The following is a 14,009-nucleotide window of genomic DNA, read 5'->3' as shown; positions in this document are numbered from 1 at the left end:
TGGAGCGACGCACGGAGCAATGCACGGACAAAGCTCATTCACTTGTGTGCACAAGGAGGATCTATGTGGACGTAGCATGCAAATAAAAAATTATGCCTGTGAAATAAATCCTTAAAAAAATTAACGAGGCAACAAATATATAAATATATATAAATGAGTAAATAATAGCCCAGTGGAATTACCTCTCCCAATCCCCTTGCTTTATGCAGAATGACATCATCAGACCTTCCTGGGCGTAAAAGTCACATCAGTGTCTGAGTAGCATTTTTAAGATGTAAAAGAATAAAATATAATTATATAAACACCTGTCTCCGTAGAGACTGGACATGTTTCAGTTTCCCATCTTTGCAGCCGAGCGTGATATATATAAACAGTATATATAATGATATATTCACACATGACCCTGTTCAGGAACGGTTCCGGAAGATTGCTAGGAAGGACTGCATGTGTCAGTTATAACTGTAATCGGTCCTGGAGTGGGGCCAAGTCCCCCCGCAGTCCTACTACAGCGCTTTATTTCCTCGCTGGAGCCAAACAGTTGGAACAAATACATTTGATACAATACATTGAATTTGAATATATATACTGCCTCACCAAATGGTACTTGAGCCGATGATTCACACTGACTCATAAGAGTGGGATCTGAGAGGTGAAGCAGGCTAAGTGGAAATAGGAGTACACAGATCAGCCACAACATTAAACCCACTGATAGGTGAAGTGAATAACATTGATCATCTCGTTCCAATGGCACCTGTCAAGGGGTGGGATATATTAGGCAGCAAGTGAACAGTCAGTTCTTGAAGTTGACGTGTTGGAAGCAGGAAAAATGGGCAAGCGTAAGGATCTGAGCAACTTTGACAAGGGCCAATTTTTTGCTCCGGCTATGATAGAAAGGTGTCAGAACACACAATGCATCACAGCTTGCTGTGTGTGAGGCTGTGTAGCTGCAGACCGATCAGAGTGCTCATGCTGACCCCTGTCCACCGCAGAAAGCGCCTACAATGGGCACGTGAGCGTCAGAACTGGACCCTAGAGTAATGGAATAAGTTGGCCTGGTCTGATGACCTTGGGTCCTGGCATTCATGGTGATGTTAATTTGCCACAGCATGGTTTGAGGAACATGACAAAGAGTTCAAGGTGTTGACTTGGCCTCCAAATTCCACAGATCTCAATCCGATCAAGCATCACTGGGGTGTGATGGGACAACAAGCCTGATCCATGAAGGCCCCACCTCGCAACTTACAGGACCTAAAGGATCTGCTGCTGACGTCTTGGTGCCAGATACCACCTTCAAAGGTCTTCTGGAGTCCATGCCTCAATGGGTCAGAGCTGCTTTGGTGGCACGAGGGGGACCTACACAATATTAGGCAGGTGACAGGCTGCCACCGATCAGCCACAACAAAGTGGTATCTCGTTGTGGGTTCTTCTTACACAAAGTGGATGCCGAGCATACACCGATGGAAGCAGCCATCAAGAGAAATGAAGAGGTTAAGTGTCTTGCTCAACGACACTACAGCATGGTATCAGGAAGAGCCTGGGATGGAACCAGCAACCTTCAGATTATAAGATGACCCGTCTACCTCCTGAGCTACTGCCCGGAAGATATACCTGCGGGGGCTTGGTGTTATCACTTCCTCTGCCTTTTCAGGTGTGAATGCGTGAACTCAGGCGTTTCGATTGGATTATGTGATCTGATGATCAGTCCTATGAGTAATAGATCTGGTCCCTCCTCAGGGGACAACGCAATCTAGCCGTTTCCTATGCTGCAACTAACAGCCGTTATCATTCTCAAGTAGGGCTGCATGATTATGGCTAAAAATGATAATCAAGACTATTTTAGTCAATATTGTGATCCCGATTATTTATCACGATTATTAATCAATTTTTCGGGAACAGAATTATTTTATGGCACTTTGTAAATCAAAAGAAAACTGAATTCCCAATAATAATGTATTTTATAAACCTTTACATTAATAAACAAAAGACATATATATGTGTGTGTATATATATATATAAATATACATATATAAAAGGTAAGTGGTTTAACTGATTTCAATTGTAGAGGATATATAATGAAATTAATTGTGTGTAGTGGGTTACACCAAAAACCCAAAAGAATGACAATATTTCAAAATACATGCACAATAAGTAAATGTTACTTGTATTATGTAATTGCCTATGGTTATTGTTCCCAGTAATTATATCTCAGGAAGCGGTATTGTTATGTATCAGGTATGCACTTTTTTCCCCATGCCAAAAGAAAAGTAACATAAAAAATAATGTGAAAATTAATAGAAGCACTTCCCCCTGACACACACACACACACACACACTCACACACACACACACTCACACACACACACACACACACACACACACACACACACACACACACACACACACACACACACACACACACACACACACACACACACACACCGGAAACTCAAGACTCACCCACCTCATGAGCATGTCACTCTCACACTGGATCAGTGTGATTTTTAATGGGGAGACTTTGTCAGTCAGTAATAATAATACAATTATTAATAATAATAATAATAATAATAATACAAATAATAATAATACAAATAATAATAATAATAATAATAATATACAATGTATATGTGTAAGGCCCCGCTGTAGGGTTCAGGCTGTCCCAGCCCTGGCTCCAGTGAACAACTGAAATTGGCATCTGACCTGTGTGGACGAACTGAAGCGGGTGAGTCGCTTAATGAGCGTGTTGTTGTGGTGCCAGTTAATTAATTGTCTTACACACAGGAGTGGAAAGATCCCACCAGCATCAAGCAGCAAGCCGAAAAAAATGTGAGCTGCTGTATCACCTAATTTCACTCCAGGGATCAATAAAGTACTTATCTGTCCCTCTATCTATTTTTACTGCTACCTAATTCATCTTTACTCTCTTAATTGCAGGGAAGTAACCCTGGACAATTACTGTGTGAAGGCTCAACATTATTGCAGTGCAGATAGCTAGGAGGAGAGCTTGCACACACACACACACACACACACACACACACACACACACACACACACACACACACACACACACACACACACACACACACACACACACACACACTCACACATACTAGTAGTTATACTAGAAATAAGAGTAATACTTATCCTTGTAATAAGGAAGGAATGGAATGTAGGAGTCAACTTTTTGGAGGGTATGTAATGTCCTGCAGTCTCGACGCCCATGTGGGACACAGACTTGAGTCTGTGCCTTCTCCAGGCACATCCCCATGTAGACGTCATTGATTGGAAGCAGCTCGATGTACTTGGACATTTTGTATATGACCGTGGCCGTGTTACCCGACAGCAGGAATCCAACGCCACCGCAGTAAGGGGGGTAGAATTCTGACTCCTGCACCTGAACAGGAACGTAGTACTTGCTGTCCTGTATTCAAATGGGCCCAACATTCTGGATCAGGTGTCCAGTGAAGAGGTCTTGCTGCCATTGTGGTCCAGACTCTGGAGGAACTCTACCATGTTCTACAGGTTGGCAAAGATGTCATCATCGCCGTTTCGCAAAAATTGTGCGTGGGGACAGTTCAGTTCCATCCATTCCAGAAAGGTTCGACTGAGCTAGACACGCTTGAGCTCGTTTGAACAGATCGATGGCCTTGGACTGTGTGGGCAGAGAGATGAGTACATCATCCATGTTAAAATGTCTCTCCACAAAGTGACCTGTATCGGATACATACTCATTCTCCCCTTCCTGAGCAGAACGTCTGAGCACGTAGATGACAATGGCAGGAGAAGGACTGTTCCCAAAGATGTGAACACACATCCGATATTCAACGATGGCCTTTGTCATGTCATTGTCCCTGTGCCATAAAAACATTAAGTAGTTCCTGGGGTCATTTCTCACAGCAAAACGATAGAACATCTGCTGAATGTCACCTGTTATGGCTACAGGTTCATTCCTGAATCGGATCAGCACTCTCTCACTCACTTTCAAGTCCAAACTGATCAAAGAAGGTTGATTTCGCTAATGAGCGATTACTCTGATCATCAAGAATTTCGTACACTTTGACTGTGCTTCCAGGCTGCTCATGTGGGTATACCTTTACCAAGCATATCATGAAGCAAGAACAAGCTGAAAGGCCCGGACCACATACCGCAGTGCAGTGGGACGTCATAGTGGTTGGCGGGTTGAGACTTCCTTCTCCCCATGCTGTAGGCTCTTGAGTGGGAGACCTGGAGGTCTAGGACGCAGGGCCTGGATGCATTGCTGTGCTGTGGTAGGCACTACTGCATTCTCTGCACTTGAGCACTTTTTACAGTCTTTGGAAAAGTGGGATCATGAGGTGTAACACCTGGAGTACGTATATGCTATTCTCCTTAAGGTAGGTTTTTATGCGTCTCTATGGCCTGGCTCTAAAACCTCTACATTTGGTGAGGGAAGGAGGTTTGCTTTCTTGATTGGGCATTTCTTTATCAAATCATTGGTGTGCATTACTTTGTCTCCACTGGTATCAGCTGTTGTAGTGTTGTCTGTTTTGTGCACATATATGGGAGTTCTTGAATTACTCTATCTCTGTGAAGGCTTCTCATACTTGGCAGGATGACTGACACTGCTTGAAAAGCCAAAACTTCCTAATTTCTAATAATTTCTAGTTCTAGCCTCTACAGATGAACCGCGTGAAGAAGGAGAATGGTGGGAAGCATAGCCCAGGTTCCTCTTTGAGCTTTGCACCCAGCGAGATCCATTTTTCCTGAAGGCTACAATTGTGTTGATGTCACAAGCCGTGTCCAGGTAAGCAAGACCAGGAAGGTAACTATCTTAGCAATACTTTGTTGAATAGCTTCCCAACTTTACCTAAAACCTGATAAAGTTACCGATTTCAGATTGTTCGCACTGTGAAATCTAAACTATTTTTTGGCTTTGACCCTCGCCTGAACTGTTTTTCGGATTTTGGAATGTGGACTTTGGCTTGGCTAGCGCTAGTCAGCCTGTAGCTTAACATATTGCTAACTATGCTGGTGCTGATGCTTACCTCCTCGGACTGTGAGAATTGTTTGTGCCTGGTCAACAGACACAGCACTCAAGAGAAGCCTGTCTTTAAAGACATCCACAGCCTGTGTGAGGATGTGAAGAAAAAGGGTGAAATGTTTGTGCGTCTGACCTCGAACACCAGTGTCAGTAGATCTCCTGCTCCGTGTCCGCAGCTGTGATCAGACTGGACTTTGACACCACTCTCCCTTGGCCCGCATCCATTCTCACTGTGGGTGAGTCGGGTCCATCTGATCCCCCTGTGATAGAGGATCCACGACCCAGGTCCCAGACCTGCTCCACCTCAGAGTCCTGGATTCAAGATTCAAGATTCAAGATTCAAGATTTTTTATTTGTCACATACATATACATACTTTCATACATATATGCAGTGAAATGTAATGCAACGCACCCGGTGGCGAGCGGTGGCGAGCAGTGGCGAGCGGTGGCGAGCGGTGGCGAGCGGTGGCTGCCACATTATGCCGGAGACTCTCCGCCTGGAAAACAGATTTCATGCCTTGGAGCCACAGCCAATTTCAGGGATATGCAGGAGTTCACCCCTTCTGTCCGTTGGCTCCCTGTTCGGTTCAGAATCGATTTTAAGATTTTACTGATCACTTTTAAAGCACATGTGGGTCAATCTCCGAGGTCAAGAGAGGTTTTGCGAAAAGTGCTTTGACCAAACGAGTATTACAAGGCGGGGGAGCATGCTGATTTAACGCTTCTGCAGTTTCAACTCTGCAGACCTGCCTATCTGCGATGGAGTGTGGGTTACCATCATTTTTTTGTGAATGAGTCACCTGGGTGACCTCATGTGTAATGGGTGATAGTGATTCCTTCTTGACACATGGTCTGCCAGGTGAAGAGGTGATAGCATCGACAGTTAACCATCCTCTCTGCTCCTGCACACAGCCTTTTGTTTGTTGCTTTATGACTTGAAGTACAATAAGTGTGACCAACTTTGGCTGTGATGTTCTCCGTCTTCCACTCCTGCAGCTGATTCCAGTACTTCGGCATGTGCCAGAGCAGCAGCAGCCTCTTGCTTCAAATGCAAAGCCTCTAAAGTTGCTTCTATTCTGGCCTTCTCTGCCACTAATCTCCACTATCTCTCTTTTTATATAGCCAGCTCTCTCTCAGCCTTTGCTCGAGCTTTAGCTGCCACACTACTCATTGAAGCTGTAGAGAAGGTGTGTCCTGAACTTGAACTGGATTGTGATGCTTTATCATTATGACTTCAATGACTTTTCATTTCTATGTGTAGCGTTGTTCCAGTTGCTTGCTTCGCTTATTGTTTTCTTGGCTTTTCACTGTGTAGTTTCTTTGTTGTCGATGATGTGTTGATGAAGAAGGACTCTCCACTGACGCTGACTTGATTATAATATTACGTTTACTACAAGTAAGAACAGCATCAAACCAGACTTGCCATGGATATCTGGGAGAGAACAGAAGTCAAATGTGTTCCCTCCTGAATGGAACTAGGGAGTGTCCTTATACTTGTACAGAGACAACGTAGCCCATCTGATTCCAATCTGTGGGTCACAGTTCAGCTGACTGACATGCATCTAAGCACATTCCACCTCCCTTATCACCGGGGCCCCTGGCAATGGGCTCTCTCTCTTGAGAGCCCTGGCAACATCTGTTAGTAATTATATTATAAAATGGGGACTTTCTTGGGACGCCAAACATTCCAGACACCTCAACTGTAACTGTCCTTCCTAGGTGTTTGTGAGTAGTGGAACGTAGATTGACAGCCAGCCAAACGCCATTCAATGATGACATGCGAGTCAGGAAGTTAATGTCCTTGCCCTCGGATTAAATGATTCTCACATTGCTGTCACATTGTTGTCATTGAGAGAGTGAAACTATAAAGAAAAGGAAAACACACAAATTATTGTCTTTTACAGGACCACCATGTACAGAGCTAACCTTCTAACATTACGATAGGTGCTATAAACAAATACATTTAGATAGATATAGTGAAAGATCTGATATAGTGAAAAAACAATCTACTTGGACCCAGCTTGTGCTACTGCAAATCCAATTCACTGCATGTTATCTGCTAGAAAATGGATAATTCACAAATATTAGGGTATCGAAATCATCCGTCAAAAATACTCTTCAATATATTACTCTATGTATAAAGTAGATAGAATAAATTTACAGCCATTGCTTTCTTAATTTTAACAAGCCAGGATTGCTTCTGGTGTTTTGGCAGAGCTGCCAAACCAAATTACAGGAGACTACTCCCTACGTCCGGTTTCTACCTACTTTTCCTGTTTCCTGTTTGCAACACATAAGGGAAGTCCAACAGATCTAGCCATTGCACATGAATCAAAGCAGAGGACAGAACAGAAGTCATTTTACAAACTTTATTGGTCTGGGATACAGTACCTACTCTTGCTGCTTAGAGTGTGTGGGCTCTTGTCAAGCTGACTTGTTAAGCAATAGATTTGTGTAGTCGAGAAATCTGTGAATTTATTTTTTTTATTTAAGTTTTAAGTTGTATTAACATGTTTTATCAAATGTACAAGAATATATCCATTTTGCATGTTTTTCACCATTTAGTAATCGAACTCTAAAACACTGATAACAAAAAATAAACTGAACAAACACTTTATTACAGAAACAGCTCAATAAATACACATGGTATATAGATTGTGGAATTCTCCACCGCTGCCATCCCTGGCTTCTCCGTCAGACCCAGAACTAGCCTTCCTCCTGTTAATAGGTGCAATATATTTAAAGGTTATTACTCATGCCAGCGATAAAATGCGTTGTATTCAAGCCACAAGCTGATGTGTGAAATATAAACAATAAACGCTAAACTCACGAACTAATCCAACTACATTGATAAACAAACAAACTCCAAATGCAAATAAAACAAAATATAGGTTGAAAACGAAAGCAAAGATTCACTTTATTCACTTCCCAATTGAAAGAGAAGAAATTTCAAAATTTGAAGTTTTAAGTATCGAGAATGCTGTCTATGCGAACGTGTTGTAGAGGGTGTAAAGACGGACCCGGGTGAAGTTGACAGATTGTCAAATGACACAACGCTTTTGTGTAGCTGACGTGACGCTGAAGATGTCGCTTCTGGTGTGGCCCAGGGGTAAGACAACTGGCGGGGCCTCCATGCCCACCAATGCAGTGACCAGCCACAGGTGCAGAGCGGCACGCCACAGGCCCCCGCCATGGAGGTCCGCCCTGCCCGCCCTGTCCGCCCATCAGGACCCTGGCCAGCCCCCGACCCCCGCACATGAGGACCTTTGAACAGATCATCATCTGTTCAAAGGGAACAGGGACAGGGAACGGCCCCCCCACCTACAGCCTGGCCCCCCAGCAAAGAGCGTCTTGTGCACAAGAGCGTCAGAGAACAGATACAGCACAGCTTGGTGCAACGATGGGAGTCTGCCCCCCCACACCAACCACGGGGCCAAGACCACCCCTGGCCCCTGACCCAAGCCCCAAACCCGCACCTACGCCCCAAGCCAACACATGTACGCCAGCTGCAAACGCCCCCCCAAGGCCCAGCCTTAGTCATTTTTACTATTTTGTGTCATTGCAAAATTAGTCCATTTATATAATCTTATATAGTCATCTCCCATGATTTCAAAGTGTCTATAATGTAATCTCTGTCCCAATTAGAAATTTGGGACAGCTGTGTTCTCAATAATATACTCATGGATTAAGTCCATTTTAGTCTTATCAAAGCTTCCTTCTCTGGGAAATTGATTATCAGTCCCGGTTCATGTTCAGATTTTTTCTTGATAATTCTTAATATAGTCAATTACATGCACTTAAGATAGCTACAGATTAGTAAATATATCACACACGGCATATGTATTTGCAAAATAAACTATTCTGTGGATCTTTTCCTAAAGGTTTTATTTTGTTTGTTTATTTTGGATGGTGGACTACGGTGCTGTTTCATCAAGCTTTTTGAGACTTAGAGGGGTTTTGTGTCACGATTACACCCACAGACTCACGATTTAATACAACCTTGTCCCTGTTATCTTATCTCTAATTCCTATTCCTATTCCTAGGCAGACTCGCAGTTTACGGATATCATCAATCTTGTCTCATATTTTAATCTTTATTATTCCTGTTCTTTTACGCGCGTCCCAGACACCATCTATGTCTCAAACTAATGTTAATTTTTCCTATGTTTAAGAGTAGGCCAACTATTAATATTAGACAAAATTGTATGTACTGTACCACGGTCCCGCCATGCGACACTTCAGGAATACTTCACCCAGTTATCTAATCACCAAATATTTAAACCAATCATAGTATATAATAAATTCATAATAAATGCATAACCATCCATAAATGTATGAAACTTAGCTTTGTTACAGTGTGGGCCTCCAGGCAAGAACGACAAACTTAACCATTACAAGAATGAATATGAACCCTGCTTACCTTAGAAGACAGACACCAACACGTTCGTGACGCAGATTGTTATAGTGTATTTACCATTAAGGGGGATTCTGCTCAGATATGAAGAATTCACGATGACCGCAGCATAAATTGCTATATGCAGGTTTATATTAATGTATAGATCTGTGCAGGCGAACACAGCCACATCTGGATTCTATAAGACATTGCGTAATATAGAGAAAGCCAGCCGCCTCTCTTGGATGTAAACACATCCAAGAAAAAACTTTATATCAGTTTTTGATTTCACAGAAACTGGTCTTTTTCTTCAAATATTTTGTGCTACTAATTGACAAATACCAAAATTACAATTTAATTTCTTAGAAATGTATGATTTGTATCCAATTAGCTGAATGTGAATTCAATCTGCTTGTGTGTGTGTGTGTGTGTGTGTGTGTGTGTGTGTGTGTGTGTGTCTGTGTGTGTGTGTTTGTTACAAACACACAATGTAGCCCATTCTGAATCCAGCCCATAATGACCAGAAATGTTCTTCTCTATGGTTAAATAAATCCCCACATGGAAATATACACAAATCAGCCACAACATTAAAACCACCTGCCTAATATTGTGTAGGTCCCCCTTGTGCCGCCAAAACAGCTCCAACCTGTCGAGGCATGGACTCCACAGGTCATCTGATAAAAGACGGTATCCTGTGTCCTGTGGCATCTGGCACCAAGACGTCAGCAGTAGATCCTTAAGGTCCTGTAAGTTGCGAGGTTGGGCCTCCATGGATCGGAGTTGTTGTTCCAGCACAAACCACAGATGCTCCATCGGAGTGAGATCTGGGGAATTTGGAGGCCAAGTCAACACCTTGGACTCTTTGCCATGTTCCTCAAACAATTCCTGAACATTTTTTTTAGTGTGGCAGGACGAATTATCCTGCCATGAAGTTCAAATTCAAGTTCAAGAGATTATTCGTCACAGGGACAATACTGTTGTAATGAAGGGGTGTACTTGGAGTGTACTTGGTCTGCAACAATGTTTAGTAAAGCGGTATGTGTTAAAGTAACATCCCCATGAATGCCACGACCCAAGATTTCCCAGCAGAATATTGCTCAGACCATCACACTACCTTCAGCGGCTTGTCTTCTTCCCATTGTGCATCCTGGTGCTATCTCTTCCCCAGGTAAACAACGCACGTGCACCCGGCCATCCACATGATGTAAAAGTAAACATGATTCATCAGACCAGGCCACCTTCTTCCACTGCTCCATGGTCCTGTTCTGAAACTCACATGGTCTCCTTCCATGGTAAAGGCCACGGTTAGTTCCCGCCTGTCACACCTCCTGATTTTGGGCACAAATTGGCTGGGTTTAAACGTATTAATGAGAGAAGTGCCACTTCCCAACCCTCCTTGATCTTACCAACAATATATATATATATATATATATATATATATATATATATATATATACACTTTTTTTTTTTTTAACCTGTGCTGTCAACATGCTGGGCATACAACACAGTATGCCCAGCATGCCCAGCCCAGTATGAGTATTTGTGCCATTGCATCTAGGACAGAGTTAGTCTGCAAGTGGAGTTCATCTTCTCAACCTGCAATACAACTCTTTTCATTCTTAAATCGTCATGAACTGCTGCAATAACTCTGTCCTGTGGACGACCTGTAGAATGACAAGAACATAGCTTTCTGTTACACAGAACCATCATCAATGCAGCTCTTTGGAGAACTATTTATCATGTTTGGGTCTATAAACTTGGGTCTAAACTAATCACTACTCCAAGAGGGGGAGAATCACCACTGGGTGAGACAAATAAACATACAGTAGAACCCAACATCTACATGGAATAACATGAACATAGAAACAAACAACAACATGTACATGCAAAAACATAAACATCAGACGTCAACATGTATCGGAAGAATAGAGTTAATTAAGTCCAGGAAAACTGGAACAATTGGGCACGTGGCCTCTTCCTGTCATAGTTATGGTAGTAAATGAGAAGGAAATGGAGAGAGATGTAACCAGGAGGGTGTTGGGGGTGTGTTCAAAGCAGGTGCTGGTGGTGTGTGTGTGCCTGTGATGAGACCGCCTGTGTGTGTGTGTGTGAGTGTGTGTGTGTGTGTGTGTGTGTGGGCGTGGGCGTGTTAAGTGTCCACCGGTGTACGGGACTTGTCCCAATTGGTTCTGGAGTATAATGTCGGTATTATACCATAGCACCTCCAAGCAGCCTCCTGAGGGGATGATGGTAGCTCAGGAGGTAGAGCTGGTCGTCTAGTGATCTAAAGGTTGCTGGTTTGATCCCAGGCTCCTCCTGCTAGCAGGCTGTAGTGTCCTTGAGCAAGACACTTAACCCCTTATTGCTCTTGATGGCTGCGTCCGTCAGTGTTTGAATAATTGTAAGTCGCTTTGGATAAAAGTGTCTGCTTAATGTAATGTAATGAGGACCGCGGCCGCAGAAAAGCCCTGAGGACTCTGCCCTGCAGCCACAGAAGACCCCCTAGCTCACACACTAAATAAATTCCCCATATGTTTAATGGACTGTCACTCCCTACTTTTCTTTTACTATGCAATAAACTTTTTACTTATTTAATTTTTTTGTATTTGAGCAGTATTTTTTTGAACTGTGTAACTGATAGTATTAATTGGTCTAAATTCTACTTGTCTTCTTGTAACGGTAAACAGTTTATTATCAACATCCTTATTTTAACATCTCTAGTTTTTTCCACAATAGGTCCCCTTTTACTTTTGTGCCGCTCAGACTTTCAGAGAAACAGTCAGTAGGAAACTGCGGAGTGATTATGACGTATGGAACTTGTCTCATACGCACCGGTGACCACAATGTGAATTGTTAATCTAACTCCATCAGAGCTCTCTGGAAGGTGACTGAGAATTGCTGATGTGAAAATGATGTATTTTTTTCTCTGTTTTGTTATTACAGAGTATCAATGATGGGAAGCAGGCATTGCCTTCAAATTCAGGCAGTGGCGTTCTGGCTGATGGGGGCTCTGTGCTTAGCCTTAATTGTCATGAAGGACAAATATCTAAAAGAGAAATACATTCTCAACAACATGTTGAGAACAACAGACAGAGTCACTCACAAGAAGACAACCAGCAACAGCAGTTCATTAGTTTTCCCCTGGCCACGTTGTAAACAGAATGTGTCTGCTGCCAACGTTGTAGGCTTCTCCTCTCTCCCCAGTCACATTCAGCACTTCCTCTACCACCGTCACTGTCGGCACTTCCCAATCCTGCTCGATCTTCCCAACAAATGCGGAGGGGCTGATCAATCCCTAGACATCTTCCTTTGGCTGGTCATTAAGTCCTCCCCAGGGAACTATGAGCGATAAGAGGTCCCACGGAATACTTTTTTTTTTTTAACCTATGCTGTCAGCATGCTGGGCATACAACACAGAGTATTTGTATGCCATTGCATCCTGGACAGATTTAGTCTGCAAGTGGAGTTCAAGTTCACAACCTGCAATGCAACTCTTTATTAAATTCTTGAATCATCAAGAACTGCTGCAATAACTCTGTCCTGTGGATGACTTGAAGAATGACAAGAGCACAGTTTTTGGTTATAGAGAACCACCACCGACCCCCCTCTTTGGAGAACTATTTATCATGTTTGGGTCTACAAACAACTGATCACTACTCCCAGAGGGGGAGAATCACCACGGGTGAGACAAATAAACATAGAAACAAACAACATTTACACAAAAACATGAGCACAGAACCTGGGCCATCTGGGACACCCCGCCCGAGCCGCCCGCCCCACGAGCCGGCAGGGCCCCCACGCCCACAAGGGGAAGGCCCGCCCCACCGCAGCCGACCAAACGCCCCGTCCGGCGTGAGTGCCAAGTGCCCATACACGTAGCAGCATGTGCCTAGCGTGGGGCACCTCGATGTAACACCCCCCCCCCCGGCGAAGCCGGCGGGCCGCCAGGTATACAGGCCCTCCGCCACCTCCAGCACCTGTCACGACCAGAACTGGGAGAGACCCAAACGCACAACACAGGGAGACGGAAGGCAGGCAAAGGATGTTTATTAGCCGGGATGGTGAAGCTGGCCGGGGGGACCCAGGTAGAGATGGAGCAGGGAAGGGGAGGGATGATGATGACCAGGAGATGGGGTCCAGGATCCGGGTGGAGAGACTGGGGAACCAGGCTGGATGGAGATGGACGGGCAGCCTTGGTCGACGAGTGGAGACAGGCAGGTAAACCGGGCTGGCTGGATTTGGAGAGACAGACTGGGTCGATGAGAGGAGACAAGCAAGTAAGGGGAAAACGAGACATAAACCATAAACTAGGAATATGCACTAGGAACTTGGAAAGGAGCCGATAGCGCTACAACTTGGGAAGGCTAGTTGACGGTCTGGCAAGGAATGACTAGGAAGCTGGGACTAAATACTGTGCAGGTAATTGATCCCATGTGTGTGCAATCAGGCTTGAGTAGGGAGCTGCAGATGGGGCAAGGGCGGCCTCTAGTGGCACTGGGAGGCCGTGTGCCTAACAGCACCTGGGGCACCCACCGCAGAGAAGCTGCGCTGCAGAAGCAAAAGGCCAACAGCCGCCCCCCACACCCCAACCCACACCCACA

The sequence above is a fragment of the Zeus faber genome (genome assembly GCF_960531495.2).
Source record: "Zeus faber genome assembly, chromosome: 1".
Taxonomy (NCBI): Eukaryota; Metazoa; Chordata; class Actinopteri; order Zeiformes; family Zeidae; genus Zeus; species Zeus faber.
This window is presented reverse-complemented; position numbering follows the sequence as displayed.